Consider the following 11,187-nt stretch of genomic DNA (forward strand, 5'->3'; position numbering starts at 1 on the left):
AGGCAGTTCTGAAGGCAAAAGGGGGTCCAACCCGTTACTAGCATGGGGTACCTAATAAAGTGGCCAGTGAGTGTATATACTGTATACCATTAAAAAAAAAGAAAACAGAAAAGTCTATGGGGGGGGGGGGGGTCATTTTTAAACACATCTCAAGGCTCAAGATGATCCAAATGATGGGAAACTGAGCCTTACGAGGTCCTTTTGTTTAGGTAGAAGACTTTGAAATGGATTGTAAAGATTGCACCAAGTCCAGAGAAGAGATTCTTCCCACCTTTTTCCTTCTGCATCATAAACTCCGGCACAATCTTGGGAATGCATAAAAGTCTTGCCATCTTTCCATATCAACTGCAGGTAGTTTTAATCCAAGAGCTATGTCACCATGTGCAATAACTTCTCCGTCATGTCTCATAAAATCCCATGCCAACGAGGCATTAATGTGGGGCTGTATTCTTTTAGGACCCTGACATCAAATCTGTTTTATGGTTTGCACACTGTAAAGCATTTCACTGCTGGTTGTGTAGACATGTACCCAGTGTGAAAAAATAGTGAATTAAACAGCGCGACAGGGTTGTTGATGTAGAGGAGGAGTGCTGTATCTGATGAATAATGGATGCTTGCTAAAGCAGCCCATTTCCTATTTATTCTTTCATTGCTGATGCAAAGGGAGATGTGTATGATCTTCATGTCAGTGCTGCAATATTTTTATTTTGCTTTCAGCGATGTGATGGATTTTGAAGGCAGAGAGAAAGCATGGGCAAATATTTTTACACAAGAAAACGGGAAAAGCAGTAACTGATCGATCAAGAGTGAGCAGAAAACAAGATGTAAGATAAATCTTCCAATCATTACAAATGTAGTTGCATGACAGAGAAGAGTGTTTCCGGCTGGTTTATCTCTAGCTTTAGAACATGTGGTTTGTGGGTTGAGGTCAGATCTTTTTCATTAGAGGCACCTTTTAACTTCTGCCTCTTTTTTGAGCCGTTTTGATGTTGAGGTTTGGATGAGCCTTGTGAATGTCTGTAAATGAGTGCCACTGGATGCACCAGTCAGTGAGACCACACTGGGGGTTAGCGGACACCCTTTGCATGCTAATGGATGTTTATGGTGCAAGCATGCACCATAAAGCACTAATGTAAAGGAGTGTCAGGTACTGTACAGATCAGCAAGTTAGAGGCATTCTAAGGGTTGCAACTCTGTTGGAAAAATAAAGGTACACACTGAAGCATAGTTTATCTTGCTGAATCTCCTTTAGGAATGTCATTTTTTCCTTCTGCAGACTGAGAGGAGAGGCTAGTACAGCTTTTACCATAGATATAGAATAAAGGGTACATGATATATTTGCTTTAACATTGGTATCGGAAAATGGTTAGTTATTTTTAGGTTGTTTTTTAATGGTAGCTGCACTAATTTCTAATATGAGATGTTTAAGGCAATCTTAAATGTTCTGCTCTTCAATGGGTCGCCCTCGATTTTTATTTGTAAAAAAATGCGTAAACTACATTTTTCCCTTTTCTTTCAAGATTTTTTTTTCTGTTTTATTGTTTCTGCTGTTACTGCTCTGTCTTTTAATGGATTTTTACTCATGTTTTGAGAAAAATGTTTTGTTGATCAGTCCTTTGAGTTGGTAGCCTCCAAATCCTGGTGCTCAGGAACGCTTACACTGCAGATGTTGTGTGTCTCTGTTCTAACACACCTGATTGAAATGATTGCTCAACCTCCTCAGCAGCCACTAAGGGCTTTAGAAGCATGTTAATTACTCATAGGTCAGGTAGGTCAGGTGTGTCAAGATAGGAGTACATGAGGAGCAAGGCTGGAAACTGACTGTTCACTAAGCCAGATATGATTTGCAACAAATGTTGTATGTTTGTCCTCTTGTTAATCATCCCTTAGAAAATAAGATAAACCTCAAATGAGTATAAAACCATTGAGAATATGAATATATTTGTAGTATTTTCTTATTATCAATAAAACTCTCATAGATTTTGTGTTCGGTATATTTGTACTCGCAGATGACTTGTTGCTGCTTTGAGTCACATACTGATCTGTTTTCTGGCCTCATTTGTGGAGCGCAAATTTTACCAATGCAAAGTTAAGTTACAGTTTGTTTTATGGTGCTATTTATTCTAGAAAAAATGTCACTGATTTCCTCTTACCTCATTAATTAGTTGTCCCATTCACATGATTCACAGTGTTATGCTCTTCAGTCAGGTCCCAAGTCTTGTTTTTGTATCCCTGCAGTTTATAGCACCATCACATAAATTTTCCCTTAGAAAATCATTCCCTGTAAGAAGTGATCGATAATAAACATGAGATGAAAAGTGCTCTCGGAAGACTGCATTGATTCAGGCATGTAAGAATATACTGCCTGGCCTGTGACTGTCACGCCGACCTTCACCAGCGAGGATCTAATCTAAATGTGTCGCCAACATCTTGACTTTGCATCAAGGTGTTATGACTACAATCATCTCCATGTGCAAGATCGCATTATGCAACCTCATGCAAATGAGCAAAGCTGCACTGTACTGTATTTCTGCTTAACATCCCAGCATTTGGTTATACAATATGTTTCCCCACTGGGAAAACACACTGTTGACAGTAACAGTCTTCAAAACACTGCCAAATCCCTTTTTGTGCTCAGCCAGAAAATCTGCTAGAGCCGCACCATTTGCTCACAGTGACCGGGTATTGGTTTATCATCTGCTGCTTTGACACCAGCAGATATGCAAAGAGTGAAAACGAATAATAGAAAATAATAGAGTACAGTATTTTCAGCTTGTTTTTGACACGTTGACTAATTATTGATAAGGATTTTCATAATATATCACAAGATCCATTTAATTCTTAAAAATATATGGTTGTTTTTGTTTATGCTCGTTGAAAAAGCTTTTTTTTTAAAAGAAAACGTTAGCCAGACTTTTTTGTGATATTGTAATATGAATATAGTCACAATCAGCAATTCACAGATCAATTATTAAGAAACACCTATAATGGACCAGTTTTTCTCTTTGTTCTTTGTTCAGTCGAAAATATTGCTGTTCTTTCACCTATTCTATAAGCACACTTTAAAAATGACATTTTCTCAGCCTATGACTCCTACAGTAGCAACAATGATATTGTTTACTTTTTTAGATTTATTTAAAAAAAATAAAAAATACAGTTCATGTTGTTGAGGTGATTTGATGAATGAATGGGCCCAATCTTATCCCTTTCTTTCTGCTGTGGATTCAAAAGTACTACTTCAGTTTAACAACCTGCATCATCATTATTATTATTATTATTATTATTTTTACTGTTATCTGTGATTGAACCTGAGCAAAATATCATTGTAACCTCGTCTAAAATAATAATGGAATTCAGCACCTGCCAGGAAAGCCGGATCTTTGCATCTCTAATATCTAACAAGGTCAATTGTTACTGTTACTGGACAAATTGCAGTCAGAAATATCCACATTAATCGAATCTTTTCCTTTTGAGGTGCATAGTTATTCTAATTAGTTCTATTCATTGTTTTAAATCAATAAAATATGTTTTTTAAAAGGAGGTCCAGATTTTAAAGAATAGAGCTATAAATCAACAGACCCTAAAAAAGCCTGATGTTTGTAAAAGGTGCTGTTTTGTTTAGCTTTGAACACTTTAACAGAAAATAATGCCAGGATTTCAAATTAAAATAAACATCCTGCTGTTTTAAAAAGCACATCTTATTGCAAAGCCTCTGACTTAGAAATATAGGAAGCTTTCTGTGAAAACTGTAAAAACAAATCCTGGAGATGCAGTATAAGCAACATATGGTGGTGATAATTGAGCACGAGCTAACAGCCCTGTTTCTGCTGCGCACACCCACTTACTGTATCTGCTTCAAAGTTACACGGCACCTCATGCAGTCATTATGTGTTCGATGATGGAGAGCAGGTCACAGACATTTGTTTAAGAAAGTCAAGTGTTTTCTCTGCAGCTTTCAGACAAGAAAGGCTATCAAGAGGTAAAATGGAGGTTGGAAACCAGTGGGATTATGATAATAATTGTGTTTTTAGGGCTTAACCTTCCCAGCTGTCTGCAGTTTAGAACTTATACCTTTAATTCTCACATTTTATATAATAGGTTGTAATAAATCCAGTCGCCCCTTGGATCTAAAATTATTTCCAAAAATAATCTCAACAGCACAAAAGTACTTAGATTACAGCTTTGTTATCTTTTTATTGAAAAGGAATACAAGATAATGATAACAAATCTCTGTGGAAAACTTGACTTGCAAAAATGGGCAACAACCACAAACTTAGCAGCACATTTCCAATAAAATGGCTTCAAAATAAAAGCATTGACTTGATCAAGACTTACCCTAACCTGATTGGGATTGGACTTCAGGATAACTGCACAGAAACAATTAAACACACCTAGATCAACTAAAACAACATTGATAAAAAAAGGGGAAACTTCCTTCACAGTGATGTTGAATACTGATACATAAAAACTTATAAAGTTAGAAAATGTGTTGCTCCATAAGGAGGTCCTATCATTCTCTCTTATTGGAAGTAACAGCAAATTGTTCAAAAAATGTATTTCAACATTCTCTTTCAGGAGGTTAAAGAGAACTGAATATGTATAAGCAGATATGTATTTTAATCATGTGGCCCTTTAAATAATACATTTGATATCTTGTTAATATAGAGATTTGCTGGACTTGCTTATTACTGTGGTGCTGATATTTATTGTTAGGTCACTTCCTGTTCATCCGGCTGCACATCTTCCCATAAACACAATGAAACAGTTTTTTTTTGTCCTTCAACTGGAACAGAGTGAATCTTTGTAGTAGCAGATTGCAGTGTTTTATGCAGGGAAAATACTGGTTTCATTTTTACATTCCCTATTGGTTATTGACTAGTCAACGTCCCCAGGCAGCAAAGAGTGACACATTGCTGCTGTTTTTATATCGCATAATTTGTTTGCTGCTGAGAGGGAAGATCAACAAGCAGACAGAAAAAGGGTTCAAACATCAGATCTGTTGTCTCGAGAGGGAACCCGCCTTCCCTTCTCAGCCTTCTCTGACACTCCCTCATTTTCAGCCTTCTGTTCTTGCCTGAGATGAAAACCGGAGAAAGATCAAGAAGATTGCAGTCGACTTGAGGAAGCCTTTCTTTGTTTGAATTTACCCCAAAACACAGATCTATTTTTTATGCTTCTATTAAATTAGAGCAGTGGTTCAGTTTGTTGTGTCCAGCAGCATTTTGGAGCTAATCTGACCTTGGATGCAGCAGTCCGAGCCGGCAGCGATGCTCTTCCAACTTGGCTGATTTTCAACAGGAAATAAATAAAAGGCTTTGTGCTGCTTCCAGGGCATTACTGTACTATCGCATCCAGCAGCTGGGCCTCAGCAGGGAGACTAGTTAGCTGCTTAGTTAGCCACAGAGATTCCTTTAAACTCATTACTGCAGACTAGCTGGATTTTACTGTAATTTTCTTTGGAAGCTGCTCTTCTTCTCTTTTGTACAGAAACTGTTCAGGTCCTAAGGTATCATAATCCAATTAATGAATAATTTGTTAAACATTTTAAATGCTAATTTAATTATTATAAAAATATTTAAAATGTGTTTTTATATAGGCTATATATGAATTTAAATTTAGCAATAAGTCATAAAACACAAAAGCTTAGTCATTTATTCAATTTGATTTCATTATTATTTTTTTAGGGGCTGCTCAGTGGTTCCCAGCCCATCATATTTTACAACATACCCCACATTGTAGGTAAAACAAGTCCACCCACTCACAAACTTGTCTATCTTTGTGGGGCTTTTCCATTGATTTATAATTATTTCTAAAGGCTAACCATGACCCTTACCCTAACCATTACAGGTTCATACCTAACCCTATCCCCAACTTAAACTCAATTCACACCTTTGTTCTAAACATGACCCTGGACTCAAAAACAGTGTTGCATGCATTGGCCCCCACAAGGAGAAGTAAGTGCCCACGCATGATAATTTTCAGGAAAACGGGCCCCACAATGTATCATAAGCAAGAACAAAGACAAAATGTAAAAAGATTTACTCTTACCGTGATGTTTTCGGACAGTCGGACGAATCCAGCGCCCCCAGAGAGAACCCTTGCATACATTGGAATACTGTAGAAACTCCCACTTACTATAAGGCAAAAAAAATCCTACTAAAGGCTGATTTATACTTCCAAACTAGGTCGTCTGCGTAGATGTCGCAGTGAACCCGAAGACGTCCCCGCCCCCTATGCACACATTCTGCTGCACCTCTCTCAAATTATAGGTGACCGCAGAAATTGCCGCAGACAGGAGGCTTCTGTTTGGTCAAATCTACATCCGCTTGCCGGAAACAACTCGTGAAGTTGGACCAGCTAGAAGAGCGAGTTGTGCGAGAACACTGGGAGCCTTTTTCCACCTGATTCCCCGCTCTTTTTCGCCGTCATGTCCCTCCATTGTCGCACAAACTTGCCCTCACTTCCTCACCGCCTCAGCTGTATCCAGACCCACAGCGTATAGCACAGACCGCGCTCAAAACTGAGCATAAATCAAAAATGTCTGCGTCAAGCTCACTGCGACACGCTGCTGCGGGGAGTATAACCATTCCTTAAGCCCTTCATCATGCAGACTCTCAGGCTGGTTTTCCACTGAAGTTCGCAGATTAACATGGGTTTTCAAACATGTGTTGCCATCCTAACAATTGGCATTTGGCTCCTTTTATCGTTTATCGGATTAGGTAAAATGGGAGAAAAATCTGAAAAAACATACAAACACGATATGGTCCCACAAACCAGCGGTCCCTGATTTTGGGAAATGATGTGGTTCTTCTGGTTCCCTCCTCCCAAGACCCCTTTTGCAGGTGGGTGCTCGTCCCCATTTTGACTTACCAGTGGTAAGTCTGACATAGTGGAAAATTGCAAATCTCTTTTTGAAAGTAAGCTTGTAGTAGCAATGCAAACAGCATCGGTCACGAGGAGTGACCAATAATAGGCGTTCACACGTATAATAGGCGTTCCCTCTCTGGAGCTGGTACAGGGTTTTGCATGAGCATTTTTTAGTGGAGAGGGCAGGTCTTTTCAAAAATTTGCACAAATCCTCCATTATATCTGCAATAATAAATGTAAAAGTGGCTGCATACAAACAATGAAGAAAACCAGATTCCATTAGACTTTTTGTCAAATAACCTTTAGTAGGACACTAGAAGGTTATCACATAAGATTGTTGGTCCAAGTTCTCATTCATGAGATAAATTCATCATTGTGTTGCCTAAAACATACTCTCAGTAACTGATTGGTTTACGTGAAAAGCAGGTCCACTTCAAACAAGAACCGTGTTAGCGAAGTCCTATAACATTGATGAAGTTAAGCACTGAATTTATATTTTAATAAGAGTTTAACAGTAAAATACACTTAATATCACGGTAAAATAAGTATGATTGTTTTATTTATTTTTTCAAATTTGAACACATTTGACACATTCACATTATTTATTTTGTGAAGGTAGGTGTTTCTGAAAAACAGCTAGAGCTCCCATGTCTCTGCTTGATTGTTTTCATTACATCCCAGCAGGCGTTTGATCGTACAATCTGCCACCATGGCTGTCACTATTAAGCTAATAAAATTTGGAAGAATATGATGCAAAAGACATGTTCTTATAGCTTTACACCCATATCATTGCTGGGTGGAGTCGGATAGGAAATCCAACATTCTTCAGGCAAAGCATTTCAGCCTGTATTCCTTTGCCTATAAATGTCTTCTTTTTTTTGTGTTCATATCTAAATGGGGGAGTGGTTGAAGACTTAGATTAAAAAATAAAACGGGTTGGGGTGTGGATTGAATATTTTTCCCACTTCAAACCACAAGTATAACTGTGGAGATGAAGAACCGAGCTGTGGTTGCATGCGTCAAAAAATGGGTCCCCTCGCCTCTTGAAGGGGAATTTTTAACACATCTTTCATTTGCATGTGCCCAATTAGGTTTCCCTGAAATCCTTCCAGGCTCCTGTTGGCAGGGGGGCCACCTGCTTCTTGGATCTCATTTCTTAAAGCTTTCAGTTTGCCAAAATCTGCAGGGTTTTGCCTGTCAGGTCCCATTTGGTTTTTTTTTTTTTTTTGCTCAATAGCTTGTTTTGGGTTTATTTTTGACAAGAATAAATCCTAAAGATGGAAAGACTAAATAAATAGACTAAATAGATCTACATAGGTCTCAAATAAAATGGAATGTATCGACGGGTTTTTCAAGAAAAGCCTCTTGGTATTAAAACAAAAAGAGTCATGGACTAATTAGGCCTTTTGTTTGTTTTGTTTGGCCTATACCCTTTTTTCAGATGTCTTTAAAATCTGAGATGCCATTTAAATTTTACCCTAGTTTACCCAGTTTTTTTTTTTTTTTTTTTTTTTTTTTTAATCTAAGGATTTTTACATGTAAGAGAAAAAATATATATGCTACAGGTTTATTTTAGAGAAACAGCAGCTTGGAGGAGAAAGTCGGAGAATTATAAAATCTTGTTAGGGTGCAAGCCCTTTACGTTTTTTATTTTAATTTTCTTTAAAGTGAGCTAAAATATATGTTGTAGTTTGATGTGTTTATGTGCTGGAAATTGTGGGATTTATTAGTGTTAATGGTCCATCTGTAATCCCTGGCTGTTGCTTGGTGCATCTTTACAGGGAACATATGAGTTGCTGTCGTCTTTTGGTAATTTTCTGTTGGATTTAAAACAATGTGCTATTTAAGGGTGCTGCAGTACCCTATTTCATTACATTCTTACATTTTTACAAGTAAAAACTTAAAATCGATAGGTTAGACTTAAAATTGTAAGGAAAAGCCTCTCATATAATATACCCCAAGCATCTATTTATTTGCTTTTACTAAGCATGTAGAATTCAGCCTTTTCACACCTCTTATCCATTTTGTGTATCTTTGTTTCCCATTTGTGTTTTTTATAAGGACTCTCACAATAATGATCTACTGAACATTATCTAGCAATTTTTATGCAGTCTTACAATGGAGTGATCACAACAGGACCTCCATTTATACATTAAAGGATATGATCGAACAAGATTCTGATCTTCATCAGTGCATGATGTGAGGTGATGTATGGGCTGGTTGAGTAATTAGTTCTGAAGAAATTCCTAACTGGGCAAAGAAATTTTTTTTTTTTACTGTTTTTGCCTCCCAATTAGGGGACCCCTGGCTGATTCCAATCACTGTGCTGTTTAAGTGGAGCATCTATAAATATATACATACCTCTGTTTCCTCCCTTTCATCCCTTCCTGTCTCCATTTTATAACACAAACCAAACCATTTCCTACCTGTGTATTTAAAGCATTGCATACAAGCTTCTTTTTTTCTTTTTTTTTTTCGAAATGGGAACATAAATAATCTTTTAATATACACTCAGACATAAACTTAGTGTTTTGGCATCTTTCTGCAGCTAAAATTTTGTATTTCATTGTATTATGTTTGTAGCTATGAAATCCTTTAAAGTTACAAAAAAACTGGTTTATGCCTTTTTCTTATTAATGCTCATCATTGATATTAGTATTTGTTGCCTTTAAGATTCTTAAAATTGATAAAACCTTTAACAGCTTTTGAGGGAGGACTTTATGAGAATGTGCTTCAACCCTCAACATGTATCAGTAAGGAGATGGACATCTTCCTCTTTCTTGGAGGTCTTTATACTACAGTGAGCAGCGAAAGCATTCCTGGTTGTTTTTAGCTGATTAAAAGCAAGAAAATAATTTATTAAAACCATACATGTGGGCGTGCAGATGGTGCAATGGTTAGTGAGCATGACCCATGTACGGAGGCCTTAGTCTTCTGACCCCGGTTCGAATCCCGCATGTCTCTCCCCCTCTCTCATACCCCCTTTCCTGTCAGCCTAACGTCAGAAAATGAACCACTAGTGTTGTAAAAACTCAAAAAAGAAAAAAAACATACATGTTGGATGTTGACCTTCACTGATTTGTGTTAGGGTGAGGCATTCTGCAGTATTTTACAGGCTTACATTGAAAGTGTCAGTGAAAATATAATAAGCTGGTTGAGATCTGACAGCCGTTGTTTGTGTCAAGTCAGCTGATTGGCAGCTACTCTGATGTCATTTGTTCTTGTGGGGCAAGGGCAGGTCACACTAAGTAAATCCTTTTTTTTCCCCTTTCAGTCTGTTTCCATCTGTCTCAGAGTTTCTCTCTACCTCTTTAACCATGAGATTTCCTTTAATCTTTTTCTTTGTTTTTGATTACTTTGTTGTTCATGTAATTAAGGGACAGATTTCCCTGTCTTACATGATCCGTATATTTAAAAAATCCAATATTTGCTTTGTTTTGGCGATAAACTAGCTCATCATTCAAATGAGCATCGGTGTGAAGTTCTGCAATAAACAGAACTGCTGCCAATGAAACACTGTCATCTGCTTCAGTTCTTACATTTCAGCTCAGTTTCTGATGTGTCTGTGTAAAATCTGTGACTTTTTCCATGGGAGGCTAATAAATAATGCATCAAAAGCTTTTGCAGCAGCCAAGATGGTTAGGTTGTCATGACAAGCTATGCAAAGAAGTCTAGACAGTTGGGTGCCATTTTTATATCACAGATGTATGTTTCTGGTAAACTCTGTATACATTAAAAGCTGTTTTATAACAAGCCAAATGGTATAATCAATTATCTCCAAACTGTAACATAATTTATCGCCAGTTAGAGCTGCTACTGCGAGAAGCCGTTGGTTTAGTCATAATCAACCAAATTCTGTTTGTTTCTTTGAGATCTAAAGTCTCTCTGTGCGGCCTGCCTAATCACTCCTGACCCGTTTAGAAATGAGTATGCCTTTGTTACTGTGCAGTACCGTCGGTTCAGCAGGAACAAATAGTGCCTTTGTCTTTGATTGCTGTGGCTGGGATCCAAGTTATCTGTAGGCGTAGAGCCGCTGTAGGAACACAGTAATCCAGATTCAGTATTAATGATGATTTAAGTAATGCGTTTTCGACCCTCTGCAGAAGCTGACGTCGTATCCATTGCTATTTCTTTGTGTAATGACAAGGTCTGCTGCCTTTTTATGTCATGAATGCATTTCTGCTAGAAATTTCTGGATGTGAAGTGTAGCATGAATTAACCTTTCAGAATTCGCTTTCCATCTTTCTTCTGCTCACTCTAGCTGATACGCTAAGTTTAATTATTCTGATTGACCAGGTCCAGTAGAGAATGGCTTAGAAG

At 37.6% G+C, this 11,187-nt stretch overlaps 1 protein-coding gene across 3 annotated transcripts in view; it reads left to right on the plus strand.

Annotated features, from left to right (window-relative positions):
* The window catches only part of ptpre (protein tyrosine phosphatase, receptor type E), an 82,640-nt gene that overhangs the window by 12,670 nt on the left and 58,783 nt on the right, over positions 1-11,187 (plus strand). The window contains exon 1 of one of the 3 annotated variants that reach the window (XM_015375937.1): positions 713-824. The exons of the other annotated variants lie outside the window; for them this stretch is intronic. The gene's annotated coding sequence lies outside the window, so the exon portion shown is untranslated. Of the gene's footprint in view, positions 1-712; positions 825-11,187 lie in introns of those variants that run through there. 3 annotated transcript variants of the gene reach the window in all.

Source organism: Cyprinodon variegatus, unplaced genomic scaffold (assembly GCF_000732505.1).
Source record: "Cyprinodon variegatus isolate N-32 unplaced genomic scaffold, C_variegatus-1.0 Scaffold127, whole genome shotgun sequence".
Lineage (NCBI taxonomy): Eukaryota > Metazoa > Chordata > Actinopteri > Cyprinodontiformes > Cyprinodontidae > Cyprinodon > Cyprinodon variegatus.